Here is a 15,954-nt window from a genome sequence, read left to right on the forward strand (position 1 = left end):
AGAGCCTTCATTTCTTCGGAAGCCATAATGCTTATTAATGCATACTGCTGCAATTGGAGAGGGAGGATCGTACTATGGTTATGTCCTGAGGGTCGGACACAGATCTATCGCTTTGGAAGTGCAAATCTTATTGACTTGTTTTCTCATGTGTTCTAAAGCCTACTGCGGCAGCTCTTCTCAATCTCTCTGAACTGGAACTGGACGCGGTTCGTGACCCAGAAATAAAGTTTAAAAAAAAAAAAAAAAAAAAGTTACGTATTTCGATGTTAGTTTGCAAACAACATTGATTTTAGGCTAGTGACATGAAATAATGTTTAAATGAAGGCCTCTTTAGAATGTGACTATTTTTGAAGATTAACATTGTTGTTGGAGGTTTATGACAGAGCTATGATATATATCATTTTAATAGGAAGTGGTAAATGTGACAAATACTTCCTCTCTTGAACTGAACGTTATATCTTTATCTACTTAACTTTCCTTCCATTACGTTTACACAACAGCTGTAGAAAGTACATCACAGAACATCTCTGACTTCTTCATCAGGTAAGGATCCTAACTCCTACACGGACACTTTTACTACCGACCTATGCAAATCGCAACGCTTGATGACATGGGGAATTTTTCGCTATTTAATTTTCAGCGTTTGCTGAATTTTTTTTTTCTGCACCACAATATGTTTTTTACAGGGAGCTATTTAGAGGAATGACTGTAATAGCTACTTTCGTGAAGCAGAGGTGGAAACTCCAAGAAAGTCATACTTGAGTCATGAAACCATAGCTCGAAATGTTCAAATGTTAAGTTGAACTAATTGGTCAGTATTCACTAGTTATCTATTCTTTACAAGGTAACTCGCCTATTGAGGAGAGCAATATATTGCCACAGCAGTCACTCTTGGTCTTTTTAAAAAACACAAAATCATACTGATAGTTTTTTCGAGGCATTGGTGCTAAAATAAAAAAAATGTTAAACACTTTTATCTATTATTGTCTTTTTATGATTTACTGCAATTAAGACTACATGTTGATGTCTGCAAATGTAAGAGGTTTAGAATATCTATTAGACATGCAGCTGCAGCCTTTCTACGCAGATATTCCAACGCTAAATTCTTTTATTATGAAAAAAACAACAACACACTTCTGCAAATACAAGTTCCCCACTGAATCTTACTAAAAAAAAACAAAAAAAACAAAAAAACATAGAATGTGACGGCAGATAAGAACCATTTGGCCCATCTAGTCTGCCCAATGTTCTCATTAGTGCCTGGCCTTATCTTATAGTTAGGATAGGCTCATGCCTATCCCACACATGTTTAAACTCTTTCACTGTGTTAACCTCTACCACTGAGGTTATTCCATGCATCCACTACCCTCTCAGTACTGTATCAGGAAAGAAACTCTGTTTGCAAATCTCACTCTTAGTGAACACTCATGGTGAAAGTTTAACCCTGTTCTACCAATATTTATTTTCATCATTCAGCAATCAGGACCTCGTTCTTTATCTAAGATCCCATTGTACAGCGCTATGGAATTTACTGGCGCTATATAAATAATAAAATAATAATAATATAAGAAATGTATAATATGCCACTTGTAAATTATTACATCCTTTTATAGTTCAATAAATGCAAGGATATCACATGCATTAAATTTGATTCGACACACATTTCCTTAATTATTAACTGTTGTTTTTCTCACTGGTATTTTAATAAATATTAATATCTTCAAAACTACAATTACATATTCAGACACTCTGATGACAGGGCACTGGACAAGAGACAAGAGATTTAATCATTTGGTCCATATCTATGTACCTGAGAGAAAAAAAAAGATATGTTTTATACTGGAGATGTTTCTATTACGGAGCTGATTTATCAAGCAAAAGACAGTTTTGTTTGAGACACTTTGATAAATGAATGCTTTAGTATAACAGAAAGTCTGAAGAGATTTTCTGATGAGCTGGCAAAAACCTGGCTTGTTGATTAACGTTTCTGTCAAACATAATTCTATTTTTACATTGCAAATGTTATTTGTACAAGGTACAGCAGAAAGTAAACAATGATAGACCTTCCACTTTCAACATGCATCAACAAACTGATATCTAAAATAATTAGACTAGACAGAAAGGCAATCGGGAGCTCGAAGGAAGGCCATGGATCAAATTTTACATCTGGTAGGAAAATATCTGTTAGATCGACAAAGCATTGTTTGTTTACTGTGAGAGAAGTACGCAAGAAAGTTACCACGTTGGGTAGTCATTAGCACTAACTTTATTGGATCTTGGCGCTAGATTCTTGAACCATTTTAACATTTTGTCTATTGCTTTAGTTGCCAATCTTGGCCATTCTAGATGCAGTGCTGTACATCTCCCATGATGCCCTCAGAGTGGTGGAAAATTTTAAAAGGGGAGGAATCACCAATGGAATGTTCCTACTGGTTTCCATGGTGATTGCCCCCCTTTAGTAATTTAGATCACTTTTTACAACAGAGCACTTTGAAAAATCCAAATATGAGTATGTTGTGATTGGAAGGGCTGTAGTCTATGTTACATATTAGCTGGGCAGAAGATTAATTATGCATACTGAAAGTCAGTCTATATTTAAAGGAACCTCATGTTTGCGTGTCCCTTTGTTCTGATCTTAAAGTCTTAATTATTTCTACACTTACGGAAACGGCATTGATCTTTGTAAGAACTGACAGGGTTATTCTCTATACTCCAAACTGTAGTGAATTGAAATCTGTAGGCTAAAATTTCAGCCATAATCGCCTATCTGGAAAAATCTATAATTCTATCATTCTGCTATTCTGCTGATAACAACTTAGTTAGAAGTCAAATGTTAGTAAATAACCCAATCAGGGCTATTTACTAAAGTCAGGAAGTAAAAGTGAATTTCAAAGTTAAGGTCACACTAGCTCAGGGGTTATCAACCCAGTCCTCAAGGACCCCCTACCAGTCCAGGATTTAGGGATAACCTGGTTGTGTCTAAGGTGTTTAGAAAAATAAAAATAAAACACCTTAGACACACCCAGGTAATCCCTAAATCTTGGACTGGTAGGGGGTCCTTGAGTACTGGGTTGAGATCCCCTGCGACTAGCTGAATTGCTATGCTGTGCTTCTAGTTCAGATATTTCTTTTAATCAAAATTTTAAATTACTTTGATTTCCGATAGTTCTCATTTTAGTAAACAACCCTGAATGATTAAAGGCTTTTAAACTTATGAATAACCATTCGTTTTCCCCAAAGTATGCTTTTTAGTTTCTTAAAATTGTGTTTTATTTAAAACGGCATCATTGATGATTAGCACCATACATTTAGATACAGTTTTGCACACAGTGATCCTAAAGGATCTGTATGAAATCTTAATTGACCCTTCTATATTAACAGAAAAGCTTTTTACAACTTTTTAAAGTAACTTAAAATGAAAGTAAAGAGGCCCTCTTCTTATCTTAACTTCTGATGGCACATAGTTTATTGTCTGTTGTTTAGTGTTACCTTTAGGAGTAGTTTTATAGATCCATAGTTTAACTAGTGCTCTGATTATAACGGATTGCGATACATTGGTAGAATGTCAGATGGTAGAAACAGCAGTATAGAAGATTTTTTCTTTTTTATTTGTCTCTACCTTATCCTCAAATATTTATATGGAATATTTACATATAGAACTCTAATTGGAAAATAATCTATAACAGGGGCACTTAAATGAAATACTAAGTGCGTGTCTTATTTAACTTTAAGCTTCCCTTTATGAGACCTGGTCTAATGTAAAACGTATACCTGTGGAAACAATGTAAGTAGACACAAGGTTTCTACAAATATTTCCTGTTTAACCCCTTAAGGACCAAACTTCTGGAATAAAAGGGAATCATGACATGTCAGACCTGTCATGTGTCCTTAAGGGGTTAAGATTCTAAGCCAAACAAAAACGGTCACATGACTTCATTGTTACAGCATGCCCATGTCATTTTATTGTCTCAGTGTTAATGTGGCTAATATCAGAGTGTATTTGTTATTTAAAAGGGATAACGTTTTCTCTGTAGTTAATAATGCCGTGGAGGCAGAAAATATATCCTTTAATTAACTCGGGCCTGTGTTCCATTTCCTAAATTGCACATTTGCACAAAGATCCCAGTGATGAAAAATAAAATATAGAAATATATATATATATATAAAAACCACATACCTGAGCAGGCTTCCTCTTAAGCATGAACGAAGAAGGTACGCACACATGTTCAGTACAAGGATACCACTAACTTCCTCTGTTTCCTGCCACATCTGAACGATCTACATAGGGCTTCACTGGGGTCTTTCAATTTAACAGAAAGTTTTGATAAAAACAAACCATCCAAAATTAGTTTTAACACCCAGTCCTGTTCACTCCTGTGAGACGTTTTGAGAAGCCAGCAGCAAAGTGACGAAGACCCTTTTATAAATCTGATGAAGGTGACTCATACTCTAGCTTATACTTTCTGTAATTTCCGCCCTATCTCAAAAAAAAATTTTCTCGAACCAATACAAACTTAAACTTACTTTCATTTTGCATAACTCATAATAAAAAAAATTCCAAGTTGGGATATTTAAATCATTTGTTTGTTGCTTTTAACATATTTTCCCCAATTATTATGGGTATTTTTTTAGGGTTTTTTTCTTTTATATGCCAGGAATCCCACTGAGTGTATGAATAAGTAATAGAGTACTCTAGGGGGAACTAGAATTGATTTTGATTAGAAAATCCCCTTATAACAACTAATATCCATGTTTTGTTTTTTGTATGCATTCACTGTATGTGGGGATATCCTAGATGTTTTAATGATACAATACTTTCATATTAACTGTTTATATGTCAAATTCACATACATTTCTGAAATGTGTTTACATTTTATGAGCTAACTGCTAAAACATTAAAGGGACACTATAGTCACCCAGACCACTTCAGCTCAATGAAGTGGTCTGGGTGCCAGGTCCCTCAGGTTTTAACCCTTCACATATAACCACAGCAGTTTCAGAGAAGGGTTAATCCAACCTCTAGTGGCTGTCTTCCTGACAGCCGCTAGTAGCGCTTCTGCGACGCTGGCTGCGAAATTCGCATCCAGCATGCAGAACGTCCATAGGAAAGCATTGAGAAATGGGGGGGAGGAGAGGTCACCAGCGCCAAGGGAGCCTGGTGCTGGATTAAGGTAAGTGGCTGAAAGGGTTTTAACCCCTTCAGCGCCACGGAAGGGGGACCCTGAGAGTGAGGGTCCCCCAAGGATGACATAGTGTTAGGAAAACAGGTTTGTTTTCCTGACACTATAATGATTCCTTAAGCTAAAACAATACTTTGCTTTTGTGTCTACATTTTTGAAAAAATATTTTAATAATAACATACATGTATTAAATCTTTATCAATTTACTTAAGTCTCTGTGCACCTGAAACTTATGTCTTTCTGTATAATTTGTCCCAAATATTTTTTTTAATCTGCCAATTTAAGCTTTTAATGGCTATATGACCTTCAACTGTATAACTGTATAAAGATATTTAGAATTCTTAGAATTTTCTATTTTTTTGTGAATTGTAAATAAATTGGGATGAATCGTACTAAATATCTATACAGTAAAAATGTCAAGGCCCCTTTTGCAATGTTAAAGCTAGTCCTAGCTTTACTACATTTCTCTTTTACAAATAGACAATCATTAGTAATGTCCATATCACAGTCGGGAAGAATAGACTTGTTAATGAGAAGGCAGGATAATGTTTATGTATTTCCTCCTAAGGAAGATGTGCCCTTGATATGCCCTGGCTGAACTGGATTTTGGTGTCAACTGCTAAAAAATGGAGCATCACATGAAAAATATGGTTAACACAAATTATGGGTGATTTTTGATGTTTTACTGGTGGAATTTCCAGAAAGTTGACAATTCTTTTTTGTCATACCCCACTACAAAAATGACACAGGAATCGGGTGGTTACTCTGCTCAGTTCACTGTTGAGCATGGGAAAGGGAATGCAGACACAGATGTAAGTCTCCTAATACCTCCATTTATTCCTTTTAGTTGTCTGTCCACTGGCAAATCTGTAGTGCAGGTAAATCTTTTTTTTTTCTTTAAGTCCTCTTGAAGTGTATTGGTTTTTAAGTATTGCTCCTTGATAGAAGCCTCAAAGAGCTAGGTGTCATGATATGATATGATCCAATATGACGTTAGCTAACTTTTGCTTTAAAGTTGAATTAAGTAAGCATTTACCCACATAAATGATCAGAACACCTTTTTTGTTGACTTTTCTTTAAAAGTATTAAGGTAACTCGGTATCTCACACTGTATTCTTAGAAGAGAGGCTCAGTATTTGCTTAAACAAAATGTACTAAACTGACTGAGAATAAAAATTAAGTTTTTTGATGTCGCTTATTACCAAAACTTGCTAACCATCTATTTTCATTTTAACTAACTGGATGCCTTTGGGACAATAACATCTTCCTTGTTTTACTCATCAAGGGGATAACCCCAGCTACATGATATTTACCAGGGAAGTCCCCACACTAAATTTTCTTAAATGTCAAATCATCTTATCTTTAAGTTTTCTAAAGTTTAAAATTGTTTTTGACTTGCTGGATTTCTGTGAATTGAATAGTCAATATAATTGCCTTCTTTAACCCTTTGTGTATTGAGTATTTGATGCAGCTACACATGGCAGTGTAGTTGCTTTGACCACCTTTCGTGGTGGGAACACTAGCTTTCTGCAGCTTACAGGATACTTGTTATGCATGACAGAGACATCTCCCTACCGCAACGTGTCAGTTTTGACGTTGTACCCTATACCTGTATGAACACTTATACTCAATTAGGATTTTATAAATCTGCCATCATTATTGACACGGCTCAAAGTGTTCGTATAGATCTTGAAGATTTTAATCTTCCCTGGATCACTATTGACGTGACTCAGAGCATCCATATTACGGTAATTCTAATGATTGCTGTCATCTTTCTGGCATCAATCAGGATGTGAAGCCTACTACACATTTCTCTTGGATCTTTTGGTGCATGTGAATGATGCAAACCAATTTTACCTCCTACCTATATTTAAACCCATTCTACCCATATATAAATCTGCTACGTGCCCTACTGTTGTTCTTGCTGACCCAATAGCATGTTTCTTGAAGTGTTCTGATTTTGTGGTTTGACCTTGGCTTATTTATCCATTAATCCTGATCTCTGTACTCCCAAAGATTGGTTTGATTATTTATGTTATCCTGTCTTCTACTGTCCTTGACATTGGCTTGTACTCTGACTATCCTTACTGTTTAGTCTGGCCACTCTATGGACTGGCAATACGGGCTATTTCTGATGTGTGTTCCTACTTTTGTTTTTGTGTGTTTGTGTAATCACCTGGACAACCTGTGATCTTAAAGGGATCCTATAGTGCCAGGATAAAAAAACCTGTTTAGGCTATAGGCTCTTGGAAAGCCCCCCTTCCTCAGGGCCACCCTCCCTCGGGGTTGGAGGGGTTAAAACCCCTTTAGCCACTTACCTTAAAACCCCTTCAGCCACTTTCCCTAATCCAGCGCTGACCTCTCCTCCCCCCGATGACGTCAGCTCCCGAGTGGAGCCTTATGCATAAGGCGTGCCCATTCAAACGCGTCCATAGGAAATCATTACTCAATGCTTTCCTATGGGGATCTTATTTGACGCTGTACTCCGCAAAGACGTCCAGCATCAAATAAGTGTGATTTACTCAGTGTAAATCGCGGAAGTGGCCTCTAGTGGCTGTCAGGAAGACAGCCACTAGAGGCTGGATTAACCCTGCAGTGTAAACATAGCATTTTCTCTGAAACTGCTATGTTTTCTTTTTTTTTTATAATTATTTATTTTTGTTGTGCATTATGGGTTACAAGCAATCCTGTTATGCCACAACAGCAGTCACAGGTGTATCAACGTTAACATTGTCATGACAGGTTTAATCTGCACATTTTTTGTGAGTAGGTATGCGTGCTAGTACGTGCAATCAACGTTAACAACGAGCGAATTATTAAAAGTTTTGCTTATTAAAACGGACATTTCATGGAAAAGTTGGTAGAGAAGAGACAAAGGAGAAGAACAAGGTTTGAGCATACAATCTACGTTCAAGGTTATACTAGGTAGTTCACATCACTCGCCTTGATACTGTCATCTCTCGCTTTAGTGTGTGTGTGACAGGTTATCTCTCGCTTTAGTGTGTGTGTGACAGGTTATCTCTCGCTTTAGTGTGTGTGTGACAGGTTATCTCTCGCTTTAGTGTGTGTGTGACAGGTTATCTCTCGCTTTAGTGTGTGTGTGACAGGTTATCTCTCGCTTTAGTGTGTGTGTGACAGGTTATCTCTCGCTTTAGTGTGTGTGTGACAGGTTATCTCTCGCTTTAGTGTGTGTGTGACAGGTTATCTCTCGCTTTAGTGTGTGTGTGACAGGTTATCTCTCGCTTTAGTGTGTGTGTGACAGGTTATCTCTCGCTTTAGTGTGTGTGTGACAGGTTATCTCTCGCTTTAGTGTGTGTGTGACAGGTTATCTCTCGCTTTAGTGTGTGTGTGTGACACATATTTTAGTTTTAAATCAAGCTTAAACATTTGGCTTTAAACACAGATTGGAATTATAAGTATGTTCTTTTTGAAAAAGATAAAACAAGCTAGGAACATTTTAAGGCTTATGAATATATAAACAAACTAAATAGTGACCGCTAGAGCATACACATGAAATCACTGCGCGGCTAAAAAGTACTGCAGTTTTACAGTGCTCCCCTCTCACCACTTAATCTCACTATAACACAAAAGCACACGTGTGAGCCAGCAGAAGCAGGTAAACTTCTGTTGAGAAAACTAAAAAGAATATGCAACTCAGCCATTTATCATTGGTCATGGTGGGGTGGTCTGTTCCGGGAGTCAGCCTTGTGTGTCAACATAGTCAGGTGGTCATTCAGCCTATACCCCTGCTGGGCTGTGGGCTGCCATGTGGGGATAGTTCATGAGCCATGCTGTATGTCGGGGGCGAGGTACTTCCCATGCCCCAGGCCTGTTCCAGAGCCTGCACCATGTTACCACGAACTTGGGTCCTCTTTGAGTCCAAATTATTCCCAACCGGTAGGTTGCAGGGGGCTTTACCACGTTGGCTTTGGTGTGTTGTTCCTTTCTGCATGTGTGGTCTGTGCTTTGGGGGTGTCCCCCTGGTGGTTCTAGGCCTGGGAGGGCGTAAGGTAGCTTGGGGTGCCTTTTGTATGTTCGGGTTGCCTTTGGGGGATCCCTCTTGCCTCTTCCCGTCAAGTTTCTGTTTGCTCACCTGTGGCAGCATTGCAGGGGGCACTCTTTTCATTCTCTCCATTAGGTTGGCCCAGAACTTTTGAAAGGTTGCCTCCAGTCGTGCTTCGAAGTGATCGAGTAAGTCAGTGATACCTGCCCGATGCTGCGCTGCTGTTTGAAGCATGGGCGCATCCACCATCTTGGGCTCTGCACTTTTAATTTGTTGCATGGGCAGGCCGCGATGACCTGGTAGGGCTCCAGCGTGTGGCCTAGCGGGGACCGGGATAACCCCCACCGGCCCAGAGGGGGGGGAAACGAGACCCATGCTGCTTGCCTGTCGGATAACGGACAGGAGACCGGCCGCGTCTCCCGCCCAGCGTCGTTTAGTAGGCCGCAGGGCGTGCTCCTCACCACGAGTGCCTGTCGCCATCGAGTTTTCACACCAATTCGTTACCGGTGTGTTCCTGAGTCCTGGTATGTCCTTGCTGGGTAAGATTTTTGGGGTATATCGTCGTTTTTAGGCTCAGGTAGGCTTTAGGGTTGAGGAGCTCCCTCACCGTGCGTCCTGTTCAGTCAGCAGCCAGGCCCCGCCCCCAAACTGCTATGTTTTCAGCTGCAGGGTTAAAAGTAGGGGGACATGGCACCCAGACCACTTCATTGAGCTGAAGTGGTCTGGGTGCCTATAGTGGTTCTTCAAAGGAAGAGAGATTTTAAGTTAACATTAGCAAATCTGATGAGTTTGATGTATGGTGAGTTTTAGATATATGGATTAGTCTTACAAGAGGGATGGCAGATATGCAGTGGAAGACGTGGAGTAGGTAACAAAATAAATATAAAAACCTGTCTTCCAACAGAAAATGTTTTGATACATAAGTGCAATGGCTTTTGCCATGTCATAATCTATTTTTCTCTGCTTCTGTAGGTCATCATTGCGCTGTTATGCATCAGAACCTGAAAAAATGGTGGAGCTGCAAAATATCAGAGGTAGACATGCAAGATATTTGCTGATAGATATGCTACTCCCTCCTCCTTTTATTCATTTAACTACTGCAAACCTAGACCTTCCTGCCCCTTATCCCTGCAATATTGTGTTTTTTTCAGAAACAAACATTGCAGTACTAAGACTGCCTCTAGTGGCTGTCTACCATACAGCCACTAGAAGTGCTTCCTGGAGTTTCACAGAGTTTGACTCTGCATGAGGATGTCCAGCATCAGACAAAACCCCATAATAAAGCACTGAGGCAATGGTTTCCCATGGGGAAGGCCTAATGCGTGTACGGCACTTGCAGCGCATGCACGTTAGGTACCTCTCATCAGCTGATTTTGGAGAATGTGGAATCATGTAAATGACTAAAGGGTTATTTAACCTTTTACATTGCCAGGGTAGGGGGACGCAGGGGCTGAAGAACATGTTAGTGTTAGGAATACATCTTTGTACTAAAGTTTTCCTTTAAGGGCCATTGATTTGTTTATTTCTTTGTAACCATATTGACCTTACTATGTCACAGACTGTGTCACTCACTTAGCATTAACAAAGCTCTGTAGATTTGCTGATAACTTGCAGGGAAACATTCCATACCAGCATAGGGACCAGACTGGAATAACGCCTTGCATGGTTTGTCAATGTTCCTTAAATAGGTGCTTCCGGATGGAATTGACCTGTTCTTTTTTTTTTTTTTTTTTTTACAGTAATATAATGCAATAAAATATTTGCAAAATCTAACCAATCCAAAATAATACAATATAAAGAAGATACTCACTTTATTTTTGTGTAATTTTCACACACTACATGAGCAGCCATGATCTTTGCCTATATCTTAGCCAATCACAAGCCTCTCATTCTGTCTATGGAGTCTGAACTTTTAATGTGCATTGGTAAATGTGAAGGTACGATTATCCCTCTGTGCGTAATCTCCATTCTGCTCAGAGCAAGGGATTCTGTGACTTGTCCTACATGTATCAGGTTACTAAGTGTGAACTAACCATTTGTTGTTGCCTATAGGATAGGAGGGATGAAAAGAATGGAAGCTGTACATATACAAAATGGAATTATTTTACAATGGAGGAGTGAGGACAGATGACACAGGTTTAAAGGAGCACTATAGGGTTAGGAACACAAACATGTATTCCTGACCCTATAGTGTTAAAACCACTATCTATCCCCCTGTGCCCCCTTTGCCTCCCTAAAGATAGTAAAATCATTACTTGTATTCAAGTCTGAAGCTGCTGCCTATGCCTGTGAACTTCCTCTGACCTCTGACATCATCAGAAGTGGTGGCCTGATCCAATCACAATACTTCCCCATGAGGATTGGCTGAGACTGACAAAGAGGCAGATCAGGGGCAGAGCCAGCACAATTCAAACACAGCCCTGGCCAATCAGCATCTCCTCATAGAGATGATTTGATTCAATGAATCTCTATGAGGAAAGTTCAGTGTCTGCATGCAGAGGGTGGAGACACTGAATGTTTGGATGCATTTTAGGCAGCCATGACCCAGGAAGGATCTCTAACAGCCATCTGAGGAGTGGCCAGTGAAGTTATCACTAGGCTGTAATGTAAACACTGCATTTTCTCTGAAAAGATAGTGTTTACAGCAAAAAGTCTGAAGGTAATGATTCTACTCACCAGAACAAATTCAATAAGCTGTAGTTGTTCTGGTGACTATAGTGTCCCTTTAACTTGCAGAATGCTGGAAAATGTTTTTTGTATTACAGCAAATTATTAAAAAGCCTAAAACTAGTCATATATTAATGTCAACTTTTGGGTCATCACATTCTCTGCCAGCAAAATAAAATTGCTCTTGAAAACACAAGACAGCAACAATGAGAGCAACACCATTACCCCCCTCCCCTGCAAAACAAGTCTTTCAAAAAGGCATAAAGATAGAATCTCTATGAAATAATTAGATTGAAAGTGTTGTTCCTTTTACTGAAATTCCAGCCCAGTCAAAATATATACTGAGGTTAAGTAGGAACTACTTTGTCTGTAATTTTTTCTCTGACAAAATGTGACACCTTGCAGAGCTACCACCTTCAATCTTGTCATTAACCCCGGCAAGACCCTCCATAGACTTCAATGCTGTATTCTTGCACATGTGTGTTCATAATGCTATAGTGTTCCTTTAAATGATCATCTTTCTGGTTATTGTGATTGGATTGTCCTTTTTCTGCCCTGTAATGGATGTACTATATTGCCAGTCTGTGTTAGACAGTGTAATTAGCACTGAAAATTAAATTAAAAAAATACATTTTATCCTTACATTAAGACCTATTTATGGCTCTTTATGAATAATCTAAAGTCATAAAAATGTATTCTAAGTCAGTGCTCAGATTCAGAAAAGGGATTGTTTTACTATAAAACGTTTGTTTTACTATAAAATATTTAGAAGTTTTGGTTTACACATTGCTAAACCATTAAATTCCAAAGGGTTGAGAAATGTTTCTGTTCCCGAGAAACTCATTTCCCAACCATCAACCTTTTTGCAAAAGGCTAAATAAAGAAAACACTTGTGGGGACTTTAAAGATCATTCTTTGTTAAATTGTTCATGAGAAAGTATTACGATGTATCATCTTAAAGGTGATAACAAAATAGATATTGGACTTTTGTTCTAATTTGTTTTTTAGAAATTTTATTGGAGTATTTACGAATGGAATCAAGATACTTTGGTATAAAATAATAATAATAATAATAATAATAAAAATACAAAACCGCAAAAATAAAAAATATATGGTAATCCTACACTGCACATTCCAAGTAATGCTGAACAATGTTATGGACTGGGAGGTGAGCAGTGGGAAGCAACTACACCATCCAAGCTGGCCACCAACGTATCAAATAATCCCAACGTTCTGATATGAAAGGCGATAAATAACGTACAACCATGTCCTCCTTTGCAGTCATGGACACACCAAATAACCTCAGTGCCAATCAGAAAGGTAATATGAAATTAACAAAGCTCTGATCCAGGTGGGATCAGTGGTATAAACCTAAAACTGTGAAGCAAGCAGCGGCTGTGCCCAATATCCACTTTTTTTCCAGAAACTAACTTTTTTAAAAAGGTAAGTATTAGAAGGACACTTCAGGCCCCTAAATTACTTCAGTTGACTGATTTCAATGGAAATTGCACATTTATGAATTAACCTGGTTACACCCCCATGGGATTAAATCAGACAACCTATCCTGTTACTTCCTGGAGATAAACTCAAGAGGCAAGGAATTACCCAGAGCACGTGCCTTGCAAAGACTTTTCATTGAACTATAATGGGGAGTCTGTGATTGAACAGCTATAGAAATTCTGGGCTGGATTAAAAGGGGATGGCTTGTAAAAGCTGCAGACAAGAGAACTGCAGCATTTGTAAGCTGGTTTTAGATATACTCCAAATGAAAAATGCATAACTAATTGTATGAATGTTTTAAATGGGGGTATGAAATATTTACTAAAATTTATTTGAGAAGAAGTGTTACTTAAAGAATAAAATAAGTTCTCCTGTACTAAGAAAATAAGATTGTAGGACTATTCTATTTTTCCAGTACAGGTAAAGGCAACCCAAGAAAGGTCCCGTTGAAGGAAATATCACATATTTTAATTTGTCCCAATTTCACATTTAAAAAGCTAAAACACAATATTTTTTAGTTGTAATCAGTGTTAGTATACATCAGATAGAATGTCATAGTATGTGAGTGTACCAAAAACTATTTCAGATATGTCAAATATAAGTAGAAAAGACTGATCTTAAACACTGTGTAGATCATAGAGACCCCGATGGAACCTCTCAACAGAACCAATAGAAATATGTCGTAATTTGGTCACCGTGTATAATTCATATAACTGATCACTCACATACACTCGATTAAGTTCTATTCGCTAATTTCACATCCTGGGCTCTGCCTGTTCGGAAAAGACAACCTTGACATTGACTACCTTACTCCCTCAATTAACAATTTGTTTATTTTTCGCTCTCTTCTTTCTCTTCCTTTCCCCCTTTTTTATTCTCCTTCCCTACTTTCATATTCCAATAGCACTTGTGTGCCCTCTTTGGGGACACTACTGGCCTCCTATTTTGTTCACATATACATGTTCCTGCTTTTCTGCAGGCTGGATTTTCTCTTCCTCCCTCAATATATGTGTGGCCAGTGGGTGGAGATATTTAATAAAAATAAATCGATGGGGCATGCTTATATTCCCTCTGCCCCCCACTTGTGATCAGCGGGTGGTGGCTATTCTAATATTCATAGGGGAGGACACAGTGTCCCCCACTGGCCCACACCCATTGGCAGCAGGTGAGCGCCCTATTGATTCAGACAACAATAATAATAAGAGCTCTCTGATTGACACTCTAATAAGCCAACCAATCAGACGCTCTGATAGCAAGTCTCGCGAGAAGCACCTAATTAACCCTCACGCTGCCAGTAAGCAAACAGTTAAGATATTTTTTTTTAAAACTCCAGTATTAACCTGGCTTTGCGTCATTTGGCATGAATTTCAGCTGTCCGGCTGAAATCCAGGACCAAATTTAGGCCTGTTCAGCACCTGAGTTACGAAACACGAACGTTGTTAGATTGCATGAACAATGTCCATATTTTGAAATCGCCCCGTATACAACCAGACGGTTTTGCCCTATTTGTACCTTAGTATAAAGTACTGTTAGACCAGAATAATCAAAATAATAACATAATTGGTAACTGTTTTTAATTTTGCTTTTATGGACTAAAATTAGAAATTCTCTTTGAGATAACCTTGACTTCCCAACAATTTACACTGCAATGAATAACGCTGTATGTATCTAACAAAGATTAATGGTATGTTGTAAATTATAATATATCAGTTACCAAGCAATCATTCTAAATCCATTGGTTATATTCATAGATTGCAACTACAACTTTATATGGGCTTTGTGCAATATATCGTGGCAACGTAGGGCACAAGAATGACTTAAAGATAAATTTAACAAAAACATAAGAGGATGAAAAAGAGGCAAAGAGAAATGGGACAAATTCGTAAAGAAAAGATGAGAGGCACAAGACTCTAAACTCTAAAGGCAGAAGATGTCTCTAAGAGACTGCAACAGTATAGGGTGAGGGAGAAACTGTAAAGAGGGGAGTGGGACTCCAAAATACATAACAAAAAGGGGAAATAAAAGGTAAAAGAGCATGAGTGTCATATTGAACAAAACTGCTATACGTGGAAAGAATGACTTTAAATGAACAAAGGGGAGAGTGAAAAACACAACAGATTGGAGAAGTGTGTCATAATAAGGGTGATATCGTGGGAAGAAACAGGCAAAATGGTGGGATCACAAGAGACAGAGATTGAAGGAAAAAAGTTCAAATAATAGGTATTGTTTGTAGGTGGCCTTTTAGTTTAGTCTGTTTAACTAGAGTAAATATTATTCTATCTCACTTCCCCACTCCCAGATTGACATTGTATTGCGCTAAGCGAAGAGAGATGTGTATCGGCAAGACACCCATAGCAAGAAGAAGACATGCATAACAGAAGAAGAGAGATGTGTATGGGCAAGCTAAAGTCAGATTGTGCAATAAAGACATACAATAGAACAAGGTACAGAGTTGAGAGAAACCTATTTGGGGAGTAAGCAGGAAAGCAGAGACGTTATAACTCCAACAAATTGGAGTACTGTATGTTGTTTGGGTGTATGACATCTAGATTTCTCTGCCTTGGTTAGTCTCACATCTGGGCAAATTTATACTAGCTCACCGTC

The 15,954-nt window shown here is 38.4% G+C and overlaps 1 long non-coding RNA gene across 1 annotated transcript; it reads left to right on the forward strand.

Annotated features, from left to right (window-relative positions):
- The first annotated feature begins 497 nt into the window (after window positions 1–497).
- On the forward strand, window positions 498–15,680 carry LOC134586996 (uncharacterized). The gene is made up of 3 exons (XR_010086608.1): window positions 498–543; window positions 687–811; window positions 15,650–15,680. It is a non-coding gene; the product is annotated as an uncharacterized LOC134586996 (long non-coding RNA).
- The last annotated feature ends 274 nt before the right edge of the window (window positions 15,681–15,954 follow it).

Source organism: Pelobates fuscus, chromosome 1 (assembly GCF_036172605.1).
Source record: "Pelobates fuscus isolate aPelFus1 chromosome 1, aPelFus1.pri, whole genome shotgun sequence".
In the NCBI taxonomy this organism is placed as follows: Eukaryota; Metazoa; Chordata; class Amphibia; order Anura; family Pelobatidae; genus Pelobates; species Pelobates fuscus.